At 41.4% G+C, this 23130-nt stretch overlaps 1 protein-coding gene across 5 annotated transcripts in view; it reads right to left on the reverse strand.

The window, feature by feature from the left end:
• The window catches only part of arhgef39 (Rho guanine nucleotide exchange factor (GEF) 39), a 102600-nt gene that overhangs the window by 79276 nt on the left and 194 nt on the right, over positions 1-23130 (reverse strand). For all 5 annotated transcript variants that reach the window (XM_061807813.1, XM_061807812.1, XM_061807807.1 and 2 more), the window contains exons 2-3: positions 17335-17494; positions 17138-17256 (exon numbers count right to left, since the gene is read on the reverse strand). The gene's annotated coding sequence lies outside the window, so the exon portion shown is untranslated. The remainder of the gene's footprint in view (positions 1-17137; positions 17257-17334; positions 17495-23130) is intronic.

Consider the following 23130-nt stretch of genomic DNA (forward strand, 5'->3'; position numbering starts at 1 on the left):
TAGTTTGTAATTACTCCTTAACCGTTTGCACATTCACGCAAGACATATTTGAAGAGAATCCCCAAGAATTGATTGAAACCAGTGTCTATACTTGGACTTGGACAGACTGGAGTAAATCTTGTGTTAATGTCAAATCACAGACACGGGGGAGTGAGTGCTTTGTTTTGGGCTGTTAAACATCTACGATATTACACAAACACACCGAGTATTATGATGAAATATGATAAGTGCATCTATTTAGATGCAAAAGTTGGGACTGAGAAGTGTTTTATGATAATGAACATTTGTATTCATCTCATGCTGGAAACACGATTGTCTGACACTCATTCCAGTCGCTCGAAAAATTTTGGAGGGTTTTTTTTCAATTTTAATTAGAAATTGTTTTTAATGTGTATCTATAAATTAGGGCCTGAATATGTGATACTTTTGTCGGGCACTGTTGAAATTTTGAGGCCAAAAATATCATACGATAAAGCCGAGTCGCGTTCCCAGAAAAATTCAGGCCCCGCCGCCAGTTTCGCTTTGCGCCAGGTAATTACAAATCATGAAAATAAGGAAGTCTGCCATTTTACCTTGAAGTTATGTCATGTTAGGTGAAATTGTTTGAGTAAAAGTCAACTAATACTACTACTGCAGTTTAATTAATGGGGAAATGATTCATATATCTATCTATCAGTTCGTGATCAACTAGGATGAGTATTGCCTGACAGACATGTTGAGTCAAGCTCGGCATGCAGATGGCTCCAGTGGACTGACCTTTCCTTATCACTCCAGACCCCTATCCCGAGCTCCTGTAGGTGCAGCCAGTGGGTATTGAGGACCTGATAACAAAGATGGCCCCCCACAGCTTTGACCCCCGAAGTCAAACGTAGCTCTGGGTGGATTGAACCTGAGGTGAGGAGATGGTTATTCCTACTCGGGCAGCAAAGTGTGTTTGATGAGTGCATCAGGATATATTAACACACACATACAAGGTCATTCTGTGCGTCCTGCTACTTCAGGAAATTAATGAAATGAAAATGAAATGAAATGTTTGTAAGGGGCGATGCTTTTTTTCCATGATTGGAATTGGGCACAATGACTTGGCCAGCTTCACAAAAACAATATTGATCCTTAATATTGATTGTTGGGCGATGTGGTGGTTCACCACCTGCTTTGTGGTCTGTTTAGGTTGGAATGCATCTTTATTTAGAGCACTTAGTGCATAAACGGCCCACATTACGTTAAGCTTATACAGAGTGCCCTTACCCGTTCGCTGTTCATAAGGATCGGCTCAGCAGCAACGGCGCAAGGCAGAAAACAGTAGGTTCGCTGATCAAGAAGTTAATGACTATTCGCACTTGGGGGTCGCCGGCTACAAACCCAACATTGTGTTGGGTGGCTACCGCCCTCCAGTAGCCGAATCCAAAAGAAAACTCTCGCGGCCCATGAGATCGACGCTATCGAAACTCCGTTTGGCCTTGCGCCACAAAATCAACAACTATAAGCATCGACTCGTCAACAACATCGTCGATAAATGCCCATTGTGTGACATCGCCCCCCACGATACGCTTCATCTCTTCAATTGTGCTCAAAAACGGACCACGCTGACGGTGGAACACCTGTGGAGTGCCTCGACCGATGTGGCTCACTTTCTGGACCTTGATACGGAATAACGACCGTTGTAGTTGGGCGACAACAACATCAAGAATTTAATGTCTTAATTGCCAGAGGGAAAAAACTGTTTGAATTCGGTTCGGTAGCGTTAACACGACCAAAGGAGCCGGACGAGGTGGTGGCCAGGATGTGGAGGGTCCGAAAGGATCCCGCCTGCTCTGGTCCTAGTTCGAGTGGCGTGTAAGTCTTCAAGGTTGGGTAGGGTAGAGCTGAAAATCCGTTTAGCTTTTCCATATCGTAGCACTCTTTTGTCATTGTTGTTTTATGTTTCTGTATTGGTTTATGTTGTACATACGTCTGCCATTATTTTGGAGGCAACTTCCTAATTGATCAATGACGACAAATGGGCAGTGCCATTAGGACTTTGGGGACAGTTCCTATAATGTCATTGAGATTGGAAATAGTGACAATGAATTCCTGTACCGGCACCTTTTTGGAGGAGAGCCATACCAAAATGTACCAAAGTTTGGTCAGGTACTTTTTGTGAATTACAGCCGACTTTCTATCTTTCCTACTGTGACAAAAACAAAGCTGCAAGTGACTTTTTCACAGTACTGTACATATGTATACACCTTTTATAAACCACTGTAATATGCACAGATACGCCTGCTTACATGGTGAGGAATATTTCCTTGTAATTCCCATGTGCGCAGCAAATGAATATTTTGCATGCATGTTTTTTGAAGGATGGAACAAAGGAAACACTTGCAATTGCAGTAAAAGTCTTCAGGCAATGTGTTACAGCCATGTTTTTTTATGTTTATCTCACTTCACAAATGGACAGCCGAATCTTTTGAGGGGCTTACCGGTACACTGAATCATAAAAAACAAACCAAAAAAAAAAAAAAAACGGCCTTGTTGGCCGGGAGAAAAAACAAAAATGTATCATTGAAATTCTGCACAAGAGGAAAGATGTAGAACGCTTTGAACCAGCTACCTGTCAGTCTTTTTTTTTTTTCCCCCCTGTGTGAGAGATGAGGATTTCCTCCATGTTGTCTTTCCACTGAATCTGGGCAAACTCGATGCATGGGTTAGGAAAAGTTTGTGTGTCTTGACTTTGAAAGGGAATCGAGAGGAAAGGATTGCAAAATAGCTCGATGCGCTACAGTGGTAATTTAACTCTGAGTCTGTTTATGAAGAAAATGCACCAAAGTAAACAACCTATAACTGTAAGGAACCATTCCCTTACAGTTTCTACCTTTTCCCCATCACCTCCATCATGTTGCTTCTTGCATGTAATATTTAACCATGCTTTGAACATGGGACTTTTTGACCGTCATGCACGCGTGATGACGACTACTTCACCAAGCTTCCCAATGAAAAAGTTATTGGAAGTATTTTCCTACGATGGTTTGATTTATTCCAAACACTGCTCTCTTCCTGAGTCTCTTTCTTCCAATTTCCGCTGCAACCTAGTGAGGCAGCAAACTAGTTGGGACTGAATTTTTTGTGCCCTCTGCTGGTTACTGGCAAGTAGTAGCGAACAGCAATTTTCTCAAGCCCATCCCCAAATTGTCTCATGCATAAACAGAGAATTTGTACAGACTCTACTGATTTCCCATGGTCGACTGTTCCAAAATATCCTCCAACAGGTCCGAGGGCAGCGTGTGAGTGATTGTCACCGTTAGAGCCCTAATGACCTGTTAGACTAGTCTTATTGTTATCGCCTCTATGTAACACTGCAGCTGTCCAAACAGTGGATGTTCACCAGCAGTCCCGAATCTCTTCATTTGTCTCAACCCCTCTAAATCACTCCCCTCTGAAACATCTATAACACTGAAACACAACAGAGGGCGCAGAATGGCGGTCGGATTGTTGCCGCTGAGCCAGAATGAGAAAGTCGAGGGGCAAGCCAACAGAATAACAGGCAACGGCACATAACGAGCCTCATCCTGCACCTTCATTAGAGAGGAGGAGTCCCTAACCCCGAGGGGAGTGAGGGTATTCCCACAGCGCCCATTGCACTTTTTAACAAGCCCCTGTTCCAGACACAGCGCACCGGAGATTAGTCCAGTGCACCTGATTTGTCAAGTCCAGCCTCCCAGCACGTTTTGAGTTTAAAGAGGAACCCGCCCTAGATTATGGTGGCCCCATGGGAGCTGGCGGAGCCTCCTCTGACACTGCCTACTTGTGTTTGCAAACAAGGCCGGAGTCTCTGCAGTAAACAAGGTATTAGGACCTAAAGAGCAGCAGCCTCCTAACAGCACACACCAGCCAAAATCAAGAGCTTATTTAAACCGCCGCTGCTGACAACAACATGCGGTCGCGTCAGATTGTTCAAACGAAAATGTAATGACAGACACACAGACGAGCACAGACCTCCGCCAAGGTGGAAAGACTGCAGTGTGAAGGATTCTTGTTTTATTTACAAAATATATTCAATAGGACAAAAACAATAACAGCACTCTGACAAGTATCAAGGGGCTATAAAATACGATTCAAATACCAAAACTAATTTTGCTCACCAACTTTTGTCTGAGACACCAAAATTGAATTGGTTCTGGCGACACACATACTGTATGTTTGCCCCCTGTCCACAGCGATACACGGTAATCATCGGTGTAGTTTTTCTTGTAATTCAGCTGTGAAAACTACACCCCCCACCTTTGGACATGCGTGTTTTCCAGGGGTAATGACTGCCTCTACAGATAACAAATCGCCTTTATTGCCATGTGTTACTGGATCACTTCATTAAGATGCTTAGATGCCCATTAACGCCACTTTATTTATTTCATCCTGGTACGCACGCCGACCGCAGGCTTTCGTAACTGAAACAACATTATCATCATGACAGTGTGCTGCAATCCATTTACCAGAGGGTTCTCCGTAATAGCTCTCCAGGTACGCTCATATTCGCAACAACTGCTTCCCCGAACAGAAGGAGGAGATGTGCACAGTAATCACTCTGTTTTCACAGAGAAAACGGCGTTATTATTCAAACTTCACTGTGAATAATTGAGCAAGTGAATGTGTTGGGAAGGCCCCCGAAATGAGACAGTAATTCTGTATGTGTGTGTGTACCTTCTTAGCATTCGCCTGCTGCCTCCCCTTTGAGGAGCAGCCATTACTAATCGCTAAGAAATTTCCTCCCTTTCCTACCTGCGGGGCCTGTCAGGTCATAAATGAAAAGGAATTAAGTAGAAATCCATACGTTTCCGAGACTACCTCAATCCAACCCCCACCTCTTGCAACCCCGACGCCGTATATCATTAGAGGAGCAAATTAAACATTAGCGCTTCGGCTGCCGCTAGTTTCGGCTAATTGCTAATCAGCAGTAAAAGTTGCCTGGCACGGAATATTGCTTACCATAAGCTAAAGGTAATTTGCTTCTCAAGGAGAGCTAGACCCGCTCGTCTGTTGTTGTCCAGACCCCATGCCTAATTACTGCCGGAGGGTGATGACAGTCACTCAATGAAGATTAAGACGGAGGCGAAAAATGGAAATGTGCCATAATGCTGGCACGAACTAGAAGTGCTTCTCTCTGCTTTTCTTTATTTCTCTCTTTTTGTGTGCATGTGTGTGTGCCTCACTCCGCTCAAAGGGATGCATTTTGGGAAGAGAAATCCGAGACTACAAAACTGTCACAACACCCTGCTTGGTGGAGCTAGTTTTTGGGGAATGATGCTTTCTGAAGATGATGATAGTCAACCAGACTAACCAATGGAAGAATAAAAAGTGAGTGGAGGAATTGACCAATCTCAAGTTTCTACATTGAAACTGAAAAATACAGTCATTCCCTGTTTATCGTGCCAGCTCGAGACAGACAGTAGTCAAGCCAGGGCGGACCACAAAAACAGGTTTTGGGTATTTTTGTTGACCCGTTGGGGCAAGGGGACAGTTTAATATCTGAATACTGAGTGTGGTCTGGTAAGGTTATTGGCAGTTGCGACAACTCTAAAGTTTAAAGACCAAAGGTCCAAATAAACGTTTCAGATGAAAGAGCAAACAAGACAGCTAAAACACATTCACTGCCATTGACGGCTTCATAAGTCAACTATCCATATTAACAGGGAAGTTTGGCAGTGATTAAGCTTGAACGGTGGCTGAAGCCTGGGAGCTGCAGCCAATAGCGGCTCTTGTGCGAATGAGCATTCTGTTAACGCTCATGGTAAAAACAGGCTGAAGTACATCAGAGACAGGGCATGGCAATATGTACCCAGACAAATATGGGAAGGGTTGCTCTTTGCTTCTTCTTTACATTGAAGTACAAAAATTGTTTTACTGTCAACCAAGTGAATACAATATCCCTTGTTACTCAGTTAAACCCTTTGAAAGTGTGGTGTAGAATGGAGATTGTTAAATGTAATCTGCAAGATTATGCGGCATTGAGGCAAAGGATTTATTTTGGGGTTTTTTTGGGGAGGTTTTTTGTTGTATGGGTAGCGGAGAATCTCAAAACATCCACAGACAAGACATAACAGGAACTCAACTGTAGAATCCATTTTACTCTGAATTTAGGGAAATTATCTGTCATGGAAAAAAAATTGTGACTCCAAACTCAGATAAACTAGATCCATCTTGATTTGCCTTTGTTATTCTCATTCTGGAATGGATCCGTGCTCAGAGCCTTGCAAGTGAGCTGGCTGCCGTCTCCCTTGTTTCCCAAGCAGATGCACTGGGACACGTTTAGATTGGCTGTTGGAAGTACCAACTCCGAGTTGCTCAAGTCCAAGTTATGATGGATTGGGCCATTAAATTGGGAGCATTGTTGGGGAAGATAAGGAGCAGCTGCGTTGGCAGATGAAGAACAAGTGACAAGGAGAACGGGAGAAAAATATGTGCTGGATAGGTTATGAATTGCGGGACAGAATGTTGTAGTCTTGAGAAAGTTGGGATGTTATTAAGGGGAATAAAAATGAGCCAACTGAAAGAGACAGACCGTTGGGAGTAGTTTAATCAAACACAAATACTTGAATTTGAATTCCTGTACACTGAATGATTCCAAATAAAAATGTCCTCTGAAAGCATGGTCCAATTGTTCATACAGCTATGAAACACGTGTGCGTATGTGTGGCCTGGTTTTAGTGTAATATATAGCAGCATTAATGTTGTCATACCTGCAAATCATCAGAACAATGCTCACTGGGAAATGTCACATCTGCTTCTCTCGAGCTTTTCAGTGGGGAAGCTACCTTATAGCATGCTTTAATGATACCGACCCACCAAAATACCAAGGAGATTAGAAGGCCAATATCAATCTCTTGAAAACGACGGTTCAAACTTCCTGTAAATGTGAACGCTCATATGTGAAAAGTGGTTTCTCAAAATGTAAACATCCCAAAGATTGTAACGTGGTGCATTGGGCGGACGAATGATCTGTTCCATGACCATATTTGCAAATTGTCTCTCAACTAAAATGATTGAAAATGCATTGGCATTGTGCTGCTCCTTCTGGTGTGCAAGTCATGGCCAAAAGGTGGCAGTATGATTCAGAGATCCACATATACATACAAACTTCACAACTCCCAGTAGTTGGCTCAGTAAACTGCAGTAATAGTCATAGACGATAAAGAATATATGGCTGCGCTTTGCTTCTATGGTTAGAACTACCACAAAACCGATGCTAGTTTCATAAACTCATGTATATAATGTTTCTCATTTTGTGTTAGCATTATGCCAGGAGACTTTTGTAAGTTTTGTTGTTTGGTTAACTACACAACGTGTAATTGTATTATTTTAGGTATAACCCATGCCAGACTGGGCAATGCAGTCAAGCCTAATTGGATTGAATCATCGCAATAAAAAACTCAAGGTGCTGATTTACCCCTGCAGATTGACGGACTGGTAATATCACCGTGAACGGTGAGCCTGTATGGGTGTTTGATCCTACACACACAGTATATTGTACTTTTGTCACATTTACAAACAATAAGATTAAAATGTTGAGGAAGAAGTGGGCCTCTAAAGATAGGATGCGGGTAAGGATGAAAGCAAAACATTTCAGGGAAAATAGTTTTGTTTCACTGAAGCTGTTGTTAATACTTAACAGTACAGCGAATTACATTTATATTCCAGTACATTTTCTGCACTTCTGATAAAGGTTTTTATTTGTGGCAGTTTTTTTTGTTTTTTTTTAAATCTGATGACCAACCCCTACTTTAGAGGTTCCACTGAACAACAAAATATGGTACCTTCAAACCACTGTGTACAGTAGTCAGATACTAGATGATCGGGGAGGAAAGGATATATGTCTGTGGTTTGAAAGGCAGCCGGTTAGATACCACAACACTCCAATCAATACATCGTTATAGATCATAATCATGTGAAGGGTATAATCGGCTAAAACCTATCAATTATATAGCGATAGCCAGGGCTTCCAAATCCTGGCCCGCAGCCCTCTTCCTCCTTGGATTAGGATCTGAGATTGGGTCGGGATCATTGGGGCTGTGCCCGGGCTGACCAGATATCAGATTAATGACCACTCTAGGGGCACACATCTCAGCCAGTCGTTAGAGGGAGAGGGAGCAGCCAGTTACTGAAAAATAAATAAAACATCATTTGGTCTGGGAGCTGACATAATTATCGCCTAAGACACCGGCTCTGTGGATAGTACATGAAATATCTCAGACAGAATGATGTCAGTCTGTTTGGAGAGCAGTGTGCACATGTGATGGGGAAAGCTAGATCATTGGTTTGGATGTTGAAAAAAATACTACGAATGCAAGGGCATGCAGTTATCACAGATGCTAACATGAATGGCTGAGTATACAGGTCACTGAGCTTCCAAATTCTCTGACTATTATTGACAGGCGACCGACTGACCAACCAAACTTTACTACCAAGACTCCAACCTGTCTTCACGCTCTGCTCACCAGGCATACCACTACCCACGCACTCTGTTCCAGCAGTGTTATTTTCCTTCCCAAGGTCAACACAACGTTTAGGCGATCTTTTTTTATTTTTATTTTTTTTCGATTTTCTGACCCAAACGAACGGAGCACTTTGCAAGAAATAATTAAACCCACCTGGACCTAGGATGATCCTAACATCATTTTAAAAGTTAGTACAAGATAGCTGCACTAAACACTCCAAATTCTCCCAATGTAAATTTAATATTACACCACCTCTTGACCAAAGTCGGCTGGGATAGACTCTGGGCGGCCCAGAAACGATTTATTGAAAATGGATGGACTGCTGCAACTGCATTCCTAAATTGCACCAAACGCAAATTCATGTTTGTGTCTTCAGGTTCGGGTCCATTTGATGTTATTATTTCCCATAGAAGAACAACCTCACATTATTCTGCTCCAAAATTGAGTCTCGCTGTCTTGAACTTTGGTGAAAGCTTTCCACAGTGTGCCGCCGATCATAGCGGTTCCACATTTTCCCTGTCCTGCGAGGCCAAGCTGGTAAGCCACTGGCATCCCCCTGCTCAAACACCTTGTTGCCAACAGCAAGGCAATTAAAGTCACAGGAAGTCATTTCACATGCGTGTGTCTGCAGCCCAAATCTCCAATCAGGAACCTGCCTGTGAGGTGAGGCTCTCTTTGCTTCCCACAACTGCCATATGTGGAGGCCTCCTGCCTCCAGCTCCCCCCCCCACCTCTCCACCCTCTGCTTTCACACACACAAAAAAAAAAACAGCCTGATGGTTATGAAAAATCCAGCTACAAAAACAAATATGTATATTTTCAATTTATCTCACCTCCCATACCTGTCTGTTCCCCACAAGGCTTGGCATCTCTCCTGGCTGCCCCTCCAAGTCAGTATTTAAATTCAGAATTCCTAAGCGGATTTTCTCAATTTAGCTATACTTTTAATCTTTGGCGAAATGAGTGATGACTTCTTTCAATAAAAAAAGGGGGGAAAAAACTGACAGGCTTACAGCGCACACCGGCGGATTAGTTTCCCGTGGAGATGAGGTTTTCCTTTGTGCTACCGTGTGTCTGTTTGATGGGGTTTAACACGAAGCGTTGGTGCTGAAATTGGATGCAGCGGGGATGGTGGGTAGATGGCCCGGGTTTGATACAGACCCCCCGCACTGCAACTTTGCCCTGTGCTTTTTGCTTCAATTTTTTCCCTTTCCCCTCGGGTCTAGCGACTGAGCCTTTAAAGACTCATAAAATGATGGCCGGATATACAAACAGAAATAGTGCTGGCACGTACGCAGGAAGGAATATGCACACTCGCTTTAAAAGTGTCTCTTTTGAAAACTCCATATTAAATCCCACCTGCAGCATAATCTGCTGCATCGTCCGCAATTTTGTTGTGATGGATGCACACCAAAATGGTCACTAGTGTTTGTCATTTCATACGGTGGAAGCCTGAGTTACAGGTTTAATGCCGCACTTCTCACTCAAATCAACCTTCCTCATTGAAATGAATGGAAATGCCATTAATCTGTTCCATGTTTTAGTCCATGTTATTGAATAAAAAAAATAGCACTCTATAATATTGCGCTTGATAAAAACACACATTAATAACCTAGTTAAATAGAATGGAAGGAATGAAACATTTTTCCATCTTATTTTGTGCTTCAATTCAATGAAAACTGGGATGCTCCTTCCGGCGTGTGCACCTTAGCCACTTGGAGTGATAATACAGACATGGAGACACACAAAGAGTTTCATTGTAAGCTTCAGCAATAGGAGCAAAATATTAATATATGGCTGTGAGTATTTTTACATTGGTACAGAGCTGTTGTGCTGCGCTTTGTGTTCAAATATCCATAGCAAGGATGGCCGTTTATAAATATTCACCTTGTAATTCTCTTTGTTTTATGCTGTTTGGCAAAAAAGTTCAATTGAACAGGACAGTAAACAGCTTTTTTGAAGGAGAAGAAGAATAATTGTTAACTGTCTGCCAAACTGCCGCCTTTTTGTGAAAGGAGTAGCGTTCACCGACACTATACAGTGCACATATTGCAAAAATTGGCTGAAAAACAGTTATAGCATTGTTTTTTTTTTTGTTCATTAAAAATTCATTCTGTACTTTACCTTTACTTACGGTCAGTAAATAAGTTCAATCGGTGTGAGTACTTTTTCCGTCTCTGATTTTAACATTTGCTGAAAACTAATGGGTGGGTGTTCCAAATGTACTTTTCCTTCTCACTCAACCAGAAAAAAAACTTAATGATGTCACTCTTCCAACTCTAGATTTCTTCAAATGACGACTATACTTAAAGTAATGCTAGCCAATGTTGTAACTAACAGGTCATTGTCATGACAGATGGGCTCAGCTTGACTAGGCTCAGACAGTCTGAGACACTTGGCTTGATGGCGACCGGGTACTCGGGGTTCCCCAAAAGCAGCCATGCTCAAAGACTGGGTATCTATAGCCCACCATTATTCCTATAACTCCTTAATCCAGTATAGAGGACTTAAGCTTCTTTGTTTGCTCATTTGACTGTGTGGGTGCCATATCCCAAAGCTGGGCGTAGGATTAGTCAGGCATTGTGTCAGTGGCTTGTGATGATGCTGGGGAGTTGGGGAGGGTGTGGGGGGGATGGGACTGCTTGATTAAACATTGGGAAAAAAAAAAGAAAAACAATATGAGGTTTCATTTGTGGAGGACCTGCAATGAGGCAGAGGGCTCCCATAGGGACGCTAAAGCTTTCGACTACATGGGACACTTTGGCTTAAATAATCTGTTGACTCATTTTTTTCCTTTGACGCAACCTCGCTCCCCAGTAGCTGGAGAGGCATTTTAAGGAAGCTCACAGTGCAAAGAGCCATTCTCATCATTTCCTTTCTTACATATAAAACGGCAGCCAGCGCTGGGGCTGAGAAGCGTGACAAATCACTGGATAGTCTTCCTGCTTGCACCTTTTTCTATGAGGTCGGGTGAGCAAAAGGGATGAGAGTGGGCGGGTTTTGGCATACCTTTTGGCATTCAGCACCTGACCTATTTTTTTTAATTGATTGGAATCTATTACCCCTCGCAAAAAAAAAAAAAAAAAATGTTTAGCCTGAAATGAAAACCATAATGACAATTGGTAAAACGGCAAGAGCTGACAGAATGGATGCATTCCAATCTTTTGACCCCCATGAGGCATACACCTATTATAAGGAATGTTTACACGAGGAAAGCTTTCAAAGCCTACAAGCATGCAATTTTTAAAGCGGGTTACAAATTGGAACATTTACCTTCCATTAAGGTCGGCATCAGCAAGGGCACGATTCTCGGATGACGATGAAAGATTATCCCAAGCGAAGGATGAGTTGTATCAGAAAAGCTAACCAGTAGCGTCACGTCTTCTAATTTTTCTCCTATTCCACCGCATATTTGCGAATTGACACCATCATCTATGAGGTGAGTTGGAGTGCTTCGTTTGGACAAAAGTCAACCTTTGCTGCCATTTTGTGGTATCTTGGTGACAAGGAACTACATTGAAGTTAGTTTAGGAGCGTAACTTGGGTAAAAATCGTGTTTTGATGAATCTTCTGACATTTTATGCCAAGGAACTAAGCTGAAACGAGTTGATTTTCTTCTTGTAGACAAAAGTAGTGCTTTTCTGGCATCCTGTACCAAGGAACTACGTGGAAATTGAGTTTGGGAACTTCATTTAGACAAGGATTTTCTGCCATTTTATTGCATCTTGTACCAAGTAAATAAGTTGAAGGATGTTGGGGATGTCCATTTAGACAAAAATAGAGCTTTACCACTTTCTTGTGGCAGGTTGTTCCCATGGAACTATGTTGGAATTGAGGAGCTTCATTGAGAAAAAAAATGCTTTTCCTTCATTTTGTGGCATTTATACATAATAATCATTAGATGAGTTTTGATTTTCAAACCAAGATTCTGCACAGAGCTAATTCTTGGGGTTGTTATGGTGACAAAGGTCATATACTGGGTCATCACCTCAAAATAGAATAATTTTTTGCAACCTCAGAAAAATAGGGAGGAGTCTGCCAATTCTGGAGTTTCACATTTACTGTATTCATTAATAGAAAGTATCTTTATATTTAGATTAAACTTGTCACCGACATGTCATCCAGACACTTGGGAACTTTTTCAAATTGTGGAAAAAAAAAACAACAACAAACAACGTGCATCTCTTTTAATACTTGTACAAGTAGAGCAGGTGAGATGGGGTCCAGGAAGAAATGGAACAGAGAAGCAGATTATTAGAGGCAATTAGAGACTCTTATTTCCCAAGTCTACCTGACATCAGAGAGAATAATTCAGGTCCCCGCTTTTATTCTTTATTTGATTATTACCATTCTGACCTCTCAGGGTTCCAACCATAATGTGCTTCAGCAATTAGCCTTGTTATGTCAACGCTCCTTAGAAGTTTGAGTGCAAGTACTGTGCCACCATTACCAGTTGTCATGTGTGCATATATACACAGTGGATGAATGTAAAGATTCACTTGCCATATCACGAGGTATACTTCCTTCTTAAAGTATCCACTATGAGAATATCAAAAATTCACATTTAAATTTCATTAGTTACCGTGCAGATGTGCCTAATGAAGTGTCCAATAATAAAACGTCTTCTCCGCGCGACTTAACCATCGTTTCCGCTCCTTCCATCGCTCTCTTCCTTTTCGCCCCCCCGTGCTCCCATTCATTCTCTCCCTCCCATTTGCTATTTGAAGCAACTATTAGTGTTTTAACACCACAGGAAAGCGGCTTCATTGAAATGCAATGAAAACTGCGCAGAGAAGGCAAAGTTAACTAATGGGCTCAAATTTTCAAACGAATTCAAGATTAAAGTCAATTGAATCTCCCATTGGGTTTTGACTGAAACCCTTTGAAAAGAAGCCCCACAGTGGGTTTCAGAAATGAAAAATAGGGCTTGTTCTAAAATATTAATAACATTTTATACCCCTCATTATAGCAAGCAATAACATTTGTTCAGAAACTTGCTTGTGTCTTTACCTTGAGGTGCCACATTTTATTTGTATTTTTTTTTTTTTTTAAATCTTTGGGAAGGAATCGGTTCGCCTTTTCACCCCGGTTTTCCTCAGACATGGCTGCGGATATGTAACTCATTGACACACCAGAGGGTGGGATATCATTGCAAATATATTCATATTTGATCCGGGGGGCTGGGAAAACTAGCCGCCTTCTGTGATGCTTATTTCATTGCGAGCATTTTTCTGGAGCCGTGATCCCGTTAAAATGAATGAGATGGGAAGACGTTCCCTGACAATATTATCGCGCGTTGGCTGCCAAGAAAAAGGAGAAAGAGAAAAAACGTGTCATGGAATGGAACTGAAGAATAACCAACAGAGGAATGGAAGTTGAGGGAAGAAACGGGGATAGAAGGTGTTGTCTGACTTTAAACCTTAGAGAGAGAACCACAGAGATTCCTTGGAGGGCGTTTTCCACCCCCTTTCCTGCACTATTATTTAAGAAGCGCACACAGCAGATCCTGCGTCAACTATGATGGCCTACTTTTTCAACTTTATATACCATGAATTAAATATATTGTACAACACGGGCCCACGTTCCGATAAATGAAGCCTGCACGAACAACATAGGAGACATTGGGGAAACTAGCTCGCATTCTTCGACAATGGATTCTTTTGGTTTTACTGACACGCATCTCTTCGGGCGTCTTTGGAGGATTTTATTTTATGTGTCAAAAATCGCATTGGAGACGTGAGACAAAGAGCAGCAGCCCCGCAGGAGTGACAGGAGGAGGATCTGAAAAGTCTTGCATCGCACGTAATGGGCTAGAAGTCATTAAAAACATCACTGCCGGCCTAATTAAGACGGGACATCTGGTCTTTCCTCACAGACTGAATCGCAGCAGAGTACAAATAACTCCTCTATGACAAGTAGAGAGGTGTCATACATCTCAGTGATCGTCAATCAACATGGGAGTTCCTTCATCAGTAATGAGCAAATGCTTTTTTTTTTTTTTTTTGCTTTTTAAAAGAAAACAGATTAAAATCTAAATTATAAAAAAAAGATTTTTTTTTTTCCCGTTTTCCAAAACTGCTCAATATCCCTTTTATGTTGCTGCCAATTAGCTGGAATAAACTTTACAGTCTTTGATGATACCAGTCTTTGCACAGTGCAAAAAAAGTAAATTGGCTTGAGCTTTTGCAGCACTGATATCATCTATTAAATGGGTCGATCACTGATTTGGCTCCTGCTGAAAGAACATACAATGTGTGTGAAAAAATTATTATACAAAATGATTAAGCAATAAAAAAAATAATAATTCCTCATAGTATTGTTTTTTGACTGCCCTGTGGTTCCCCACATATTGTAAATGCCAGAAACGGAAATTTGGTGTTCTCCAACATTTATCATAATATTGCCATAACCTCACATGTGCCCGGCCAAAGTGACGACTTGACAGGATATAGGAGAAATTTCTATGTTGAATCGAGACAACTTAACGCTACTTGAACAACAAGAAAATCCCTCAGCAGACGTCTCCCAATGGACGTACTCACCAACGACATAGCTACAAAAACTCTACAACCTAGATTTAGAGCTGAAAAAGCCTTTTGGGTCTTCAACAACCAAGGAACCCTCCATCCATCCATTTACTTAGCCACTTATCCTCACAAGGGTCGCGCGGAGTGCTGGAACCTATCCCAGATGTCAACAGGCAAGAGGCGGGGTACACCCTGAACTGGTTGCCAGCCAATCGCAGGGCACTTCGAGACAAACAGCCGCACTCACAATCACACCTAGGGGCAATTTAGAGTGTCCAATTAATGTTGCATATTTTTGGAATGTGGGAGGAAACCGGAGTGTCCGGAGTAAACCCACGCAGGCACGGGGGAGAACATGCAAACTCCACACAGTTGGGTTCTGGGATCAAACCCGGGTCCTCATAACTGTGAGGCCAACGCTTTTACCAGCTTATCCACTGTGCCGCCCAAGCAAGGAACCCTGAACTGGATATGCAATTATCGGAAATAGATATACACCAAACAAACTTTGCCTGTTGAAAATAATTGAAATTGCATGAATCTGTTCCACTCACCAAAAAGCACAATTTCATTCCTTTTAATCAAGAAAAATAGCACTGGATTGTATCAAAACAAAGAGGATGAAAAGATATACAGAGGTAAGTACATGATTACTCCATTTATTTGTGTTTGGTCGTGTGTCTATGAGCCACATAAAAACAAACATCTGCATACTTCCTGAGCCGAAATGTTTTTTTGTGTGTTTTTTATTCCACCACTCTCGGAAGTAGCTCAGAAGAGCAGAAGTAGAAGCACGCTACAGTGGCCTTAAAGGGTCAGAAACGTAGCATTTGGTCAAAGCAAGTCAGGAAGTTCAAAATTTTTGGATCTACTGTTTAGGTGTTACAATAATATTGTCCCCAAAGAGTAAAAATATGCATTTTGAATGACTTTAGGGCGAAGTTATCTGCTTAAAGGTTCGATTAGCCCATTGTTCTCAATACTGTGGAACCACATTTTCATATGCTCTAGTTTTTGTGCATTTCTATTTTCAACACTTTTCACGAAAATTTTGTTCCACTTTTTGTACCCAAAAAACAGACAAACCAGCATTTTGTTCTTAAAAGGGCCAAATTACTTCAATTTACATTCATTCTTATAGGAATTATTTCTTTGGTTTCAAATGACTGCAGTTTCAGTTTAGTTTTAGACTATGGAATAGAATATAATCAGCAAAGAGAAGACTCAAAACTGAAATTCAAAAATCTAACCCAATCGAAATAAGCAGCACCTTTTCATATGCATCTCGAGGACTTTGCTCCATTATGCATCACGTGATGTTTGGTACAAACAGGGTTGAAGCGAAACACTTTTTTTTTTTTTTTTTTTTTAAACCATAGACACCGAAGGAGCCAATGCATGAAAATAATTGGAGCCCAAGGGGTAATATTTGTTCTCCTGAAATAATAATTATTCCTATGGTCTTTGTGTGCCAACACTGAGCCACAGAGGGAAAGCAAAATCCACCATTATGTTTTCATCAATAAGCGTTTGAGGAGGTCTGTGGAGGCAGCTGGATATCGCGCATGTCAACATTCGGACGGTTTACATGGCTAACACATCTCCGGCTACATGCATATCTAACGTGTGGCTTTATGATGGCCCACATTAAAACACTCTTTATCTGATTATTATAATTATTTTTTGCCACCGAGGGGTAATTTCTCTTCTCTTTTTTTTTTTTTTACACAGTAACCAGGTTTAAAATAGCTTCAAATATCTTTCATATACAGTATGGCTCAAGAGAACTAATGGGGAATGGATGCAGGTAAAGCAGCACGAGCATCAGCCTGTCATTATTGATTTGGGGGAACATTTCAACTGTATACCCTGTTTTTTTTTCTTGTTTTGTTTTTTTTGTCAGTCGAAACCAAATCAATAGTTTAGATCTGCCTTTCGGACTGCTAAACAATGTGTGCATAAGGCCTATCCTGAGGGTCACCAACATTGGAAAACAACTTAAAAATATTAATACGGACTAACATAAATGGGAGGAGTCCTGAGAGGCTAATGTGCGATGTTAAAATGTACAGTTTATAAGGTGATACCTTGACTTATAAATGAGGTTCAGAAATTCCAGCACCATCAGTTGGTGTCGGTTACCTTGCAGTGACAGAACAGGTCCGGTTCAGTCCAGCGTAGCCTCCCACGTACGACAAAGGCCTTTTCTAGGAGTTCAGCATTATTGTTCACGGTGGTAGTAGCAAGTCTTCATCTGGATGCTTTGTCAAGAACAGATCCTGTTTAGAGAAACTTGCCGCAGATAGCGCAAATTGAACAATGCATTGGAGAAGTCTTACTTGCTCTCAAACTGGCACCGAACTGCAGTCGAAGAGGGGAAAAACTTTTCACCAGGCGGCCATTTTTTGAAGCTGCTCCAATTTCACTGCCTTGAAAAAACTGTAAAGCCTCAGCTGTCGAATGCTGATGGCCTCACATCTGTCCAAATTGCACCTGAAACTAAATATTAAGAAATGGAAATATTTACGAGTCAACTAGTCCAATTTCATTTAACCTACTAATATGTCAATCTTCTTTTTGTCAGCCATTTCAAATATCATCCATCCATCCATTTTCTTAGCTGCTTATCCTAACAAGGGTTGCGGGGAGTGCTGGAGCCTATCCCAGCTGTCAATGGGCAGGAGGCGGGGTACACCCTGAACTGGTTGCCAGCCAATCGCAGGCCACATCGAGACAGTCACACTCACAAACACACCTAGGGGCAATTTAGAGTGTCCAATTAATGTTGCATCTTTTTGGGATGTGGGAAGAAACCGGAGTGTCCGGAGAAAACCCACGCAGGCACGGGGAGAACATGCAATCTCCACACAGGCGGGTCCAGGATTGAATCCAGGACCTCAGAACTGTGAGACCAACACTTTACTAGCTGATCCACCGTTCCGCAATTTCAAATATCATTTGAATGCTATTCAGAAGCCGAAAGCTGTGATTGAATTTCTCGTTTGGAGGGGGAAGCAACGCTAAACATTTTCAAAAGAGGGAAGCTGCTATAGGCTATAGCACAACCAAAAAGTGAGTGTCCAGGATTAAAGACAAAGATCAACAGCCTGCTTTGAGTGGGGGCAAAGGAGCTCATGAAGTCATCAGTTCCTTTGACTGGACAACCGTAACCCATCCCCCAAATTGACCCTATCTGGCATCATCAGATTAGGACCTTTTTGTACCTTTAAAAGAAAGAGTTAGGGGTCAGCACTTCTCAGATAATGAACGAGTTAACCAAGGTGGAAAAAAAAACTGGTTGAAAGCGCAGCCTACTGAACTTCACGAGGCTGGCATACATGCCCTTTTTCCATCAATGGACAGTTGTTGTTGAGACAAACGGAAAACTGAAACGAAAGCCGCACTTTTTGGGCTTCTTTTTTGTGTATACGATGAGTTTCAACTGCAATAAATAAACCTAACGGAAAATTGGGCTCTTTGCTCTTTTTGACTGCCTCTACTAGTAACTTTTGTGACACCCTGTATGTGCCACATTTAATTCTGCTGAGAAGGGCAACAGCTCCTAGTGACCCTCACCAGGATAGGTGGTATTAAAATGGAAGGCTGAACTTTCCAAGCATACTTGAATGCCTCAAAGAAAGTTGATACCCATTTCAGACAACTTTTAAGACCTTGCCAATTATTAAAAATCGGAAAAATGGCCTATAAAGTTGCACACTTGTAAGCAAGTGCCTTTAATCCTGTGTTTTCTCTGTACTTTCTGATAAGGTCAAGAAAGCCAGAATGCCAGCATACAGCTTACCACAGAAACTCTTTCAAATCAATACCGCATCCTTTTCTAGCCTGTAAAAAAAAAAAAAAGCTTCAAGTGCATCAAAGAAGTCCTTAGCAGGTTGAAAATAAGGCAATTTCTATGTAAATGGGTAATAAAGCACAACTTTAACTAATGCATAAACTTCCCCATTATTGACATGTGATAGTCCAAAATCGTTTAGTTCCTTGATAGCCGTCGTCTTATCTTCACAATGATTAGCTTATCCTCCTCTTATAATAAATGTTTCCTGCTATATTTGGCAATCCTCTCAGGAGGTAAATATCTGCTTTGCAGTTGATTATTTAGCCAGGTCAGCTAATTCCTCCACACTCACACAACTGAGGTGCGGCGGCCACGTTATATTAACTGCCAGCGAAATATCAATTTCAAATTGAACTTAGGATGCATTATTGATTGACCCGTTATATTGTTCCCCCGAGAGCAAGTGCCAATGGGTTATTGTTTAATATGAATGATAATGCTGTGCCTCTATCTGGAAATAAGGTCTTGGTGTCTACCCTGGCCTGTGGAATAAACTCTGATTGCCTCAATTGATACAGTGGGATTGTCACGGAGGCAATACTGGCGGAAGCTTAGGTTCCTTCATTATTAGATCCGCATAGACAGCGCACATAATGTATGTTTGGGAAATTTGACGCTGCCCTTTCCTTTGACTGAGATTACATTTTTGCAGTTTAAGAGGAACTTTGGTGCAATTTTCTCAACTCGAATTAACTATGATTTACGATCAAATTATAACAGTAATTGCAATTGTGTTTTGTGCCGCTAATTAGCGTTTTTGCTACCACAAATACATGGCACACTAATTTAAAGGTTGAATCATGTTCACTATCTCCATGTCACACGTCTTTATGAAACCAATGGTACTCTTCATTCAAGGTAATGTCACACAGAACTGAGTGGGAAGGTTTTAAGAAGAAACTATTTTATCAGAGAATTTGGAAGGAAATGAAAACCAAATTTGGCTTCAGAACATAAGATAATTTATGGCCGGAAATTTAAAACAAGGAAAACCAGATCTCTGAAACTACGTGAAAGTCTTGAGCCTTTTAGATTAGATTAGCTGCCTTGGTGGGCGGAACGACGCAAACTTCTTTGTTTGTAAAAAGAGAGTTTGACATGCGCGTTATTGTATTTTGTCCTGATATTGTGTTCATTTGTGCTTCTGAAAACATTTTCTAAATTTTACCTCAGCAAATCCAAACAGCTACTATACAGAATTCTTGACTCTCATCAGCATATCGTCAACACCACCAAGGACGAAGCTGCATGATACTGCATTCAGACTGAAAGCCCCCAGCATCATAAGCAGTATATCACATGGAGAGACTTTTCTGTTAATGATGCTTTATTGCTTGTTGTGAGACTGGAAAGCTTCCCTAGACGTGACTCCATGGTCAGTTTGTGCTGCCAGCACACATGTCACCGCACGCTGTTTGCTCATTAGCACCGGTCATCTTAATTCTGCTACGTCTAGGCTGTGTTCGGCTCTCTGATGCCCTGGCAAATTACAAGCGAGACTACCAAATAGATATAGTTCAGGCGAAAAGACATCGACTCTAAAATAACAAACTTATCTTATAACTTGAAGCTGTCTTGGTACGGGCATGAACTGCGATCATATTTATGGTATTTTCCTGCTTGGGATGTACTATAAAAACAGATGATTGGCTAGCAAGACAACAAATTTGAAAAGTTTTAATATTACTTTCCAAAAATCCCCATTAACAGACTGATCTCGCCAGGATTTCCATATCACATAGACTCGTGTGATTTAACCCGACCGGGGGCTGTTTGGGTTTGATCCAGTTGTCTGTCACTAGCACTGGCTGCTGATAAGTACATCCAGTTGTAGGGCATTGATTAATTCATGGTGTTGCCTTTAAATATGCACAATGTGGTAATCCACGGAGACAAGCGTTCTGTCTCTAGAGAAATAGATGAGGTGACACGCTGCCAAAGGAAACAGACCAGGAGTGATTAATTATTAAATAAGTCAAAAAATAATCAGACACATAGGCAAAAGCACGGGTACTGCCTAGGCTGACGGCTACGTAGACCGACCAATGACTGCATAAACAGTTTTTGGGTCATTCAACTTTTGTTTGTTGCAACGCTCTCAAAATAAACTGACATCTGTGGCTTTTTTCAACTTGCAGTCTGACACTAAACATTGAGCTACTCAAAATTTACAAGTGGCAATCTCAGGCTACTTGATTGTACTCCTCCTCTGTCAGTATTGAAATATCAAATATACCGAAAAATAAATAATTACTTTGGGCCTTCCCATAGTCAGAAGAGGACCAGAACAATGCAACTTTGTCATCTATGTGACAAATTCCAAATTATTCAGAGGGCTGTGTTTAGGTTTTGGTGTAAACCCCGGGACACGACTAAAATGTGAATTTGAACTAAATTACAGATAAGAAATAAAGATAAACTTGCATTGTAGTTACGACAGCGAGTAACACTAATATGTCAAAAAGTATAACATTCTAAAGGATTTAACAGATTGTATTTCGTGGTAAAGTCTAATCTCGAGAAACAAGAACAGAAGAGAAATATTTTTCCAATATTGAAGATAGTTTAAATGTTATTTAACTCAGAAAAAAACTATGGACTGGTGGATTCTAAAACGTTGGGAAAATAATAAAACAAACAGTATCATGCAATTGTAACACGTACTCAATATCTCGATTAAATGCAGTATGGGAAATGCACCACTATTGGAATCTGTTGGTGCAGATTGTCTGGCATATCTTTATTACGAGGAAATTGCATTATTGACAAAATGTCATCCGCTGAGCAATGCGATGATTGAATAAAAGAGGATACATAATCGACGCTCAGGACTCTGGCACAGCTTCAGAACAACAAGTCCGGGAAATTCTCAAAATGATTAGTGCACATGGCTGTACATGCAGAAATCCCTTTTGACTACTGTTAGATTTTTTTTTTTTTTTTTTTTTTTACACTGAATGTATCCCCAACTAGCAGCCACTTGATATTGGAGCTGTTGTTCAGGATCAACATATTGCTGGTGTAAATTGAGAATCATAGCAGCCCAGGAAAGGGTGGAAGTCTCCCTTAAAATGTGCCCCCATCTGTTTCTCACAGACCCCTCAGAGAAAGCGTCGGTATCACACACTGTTTGATGAGAGCTATACTCGCCTAATGGACCTGCAAGAGCTCATTTGTTTGAAGCAATTATTCCGAGGCAACTTCGTCGGTGAAGTTTCCTCTCATACCGTGCAGATTACTTGCTCCCTGCCTTACAGAGTGACTGAAAGGCATCAGGACATTTCCTCAGAAGTGACCTAATGAAGAAAGAAAAAGACTGGGGGGAGCCATCTGTTGATATTTTGCGCATGCAGGGGTGGGGCGGGGCAATCTACGCACACAGCTTTCAATATAAAAAGAGAAGCCGCTATGAGTCAGCAGAAGGATTCCCTTTAGTGTCCTACACCTTAAATTGAAACAGAGATTGTAAAAGCACCCAAAAACGCATCAAAATCACATCTGCGACACAGGCGTGATTACGGATGACCCAGGGCAATGTAAGACAGCGCGACGAGGGGTTCATCACTCGGATTCACCACATCCTGCTGTTTTGGCATCCATTAAAGTCAGAGTATCCTTGTTTCTCACAGGCTTCTTGCAAGATGTCACAGTCACCAACAGTTTTTTTGTAATAAACACAAAGAGTTATTTGAAATTTGTGCTGCATGGTAATTACATCAAATGCTCTGCCCACATCCAATGGTTAAAACTAAAATCCTTTACAAGGCCCATCTGGCAAGTACCACTGATTCAAAATTTGGGCTCAACAAGATGAATTCCCTTGGGGGTTTATTTATGCGTGCAGCGCGGTGATCGAGAGCTTAGCACAACAACGGTTCTGGGATTCTGGGTTGGAATTTCGACAGGCGTTATCATGTTCTACCTGTACTTGCATGTTTTTTTTTTTTTTTTCCCCCTCATACTCTGGCTTCCTTGTGTAATGGAGGGAAATAAAGTCACGGGCGACTACATGGACCTCACACCCACAATGTTTCAAAGAGGGTGCTGGCCCTGACCCGGGTTTTTAGCCTCGCCGTTGGGGCATTGAGAACAGTTGCTGTGTGTGTTTGAACTCCAACCCAGTCCACTCATCTATGGTCTATACAGCACAATATAGTTTTATTTCCATCAACAAGAGTTTCTCATCTTGTTTGCCATCATTGTCAGATTCAGTGTAGTGTAACTGCCATGGTTTCTCAAGACTTATTAGATGTGTCACCCGCGATATTGCCCAAATAAA

Source organism: Syngnathoides biaculeatus, chromosome 20, assembly GCF_019802595.1.
Source record: "Syngnathoides biaculeatus isolate LvHL_M chromosome 20, ASM1980259v1, whole genome shotgun sequence".
NCBI lineage: Eukaryota > Metazoa > Chordata > Actinopteri > Syngnathiformes > Syngnathidae > Syngnathoides > Syngnathoides biaculeatus.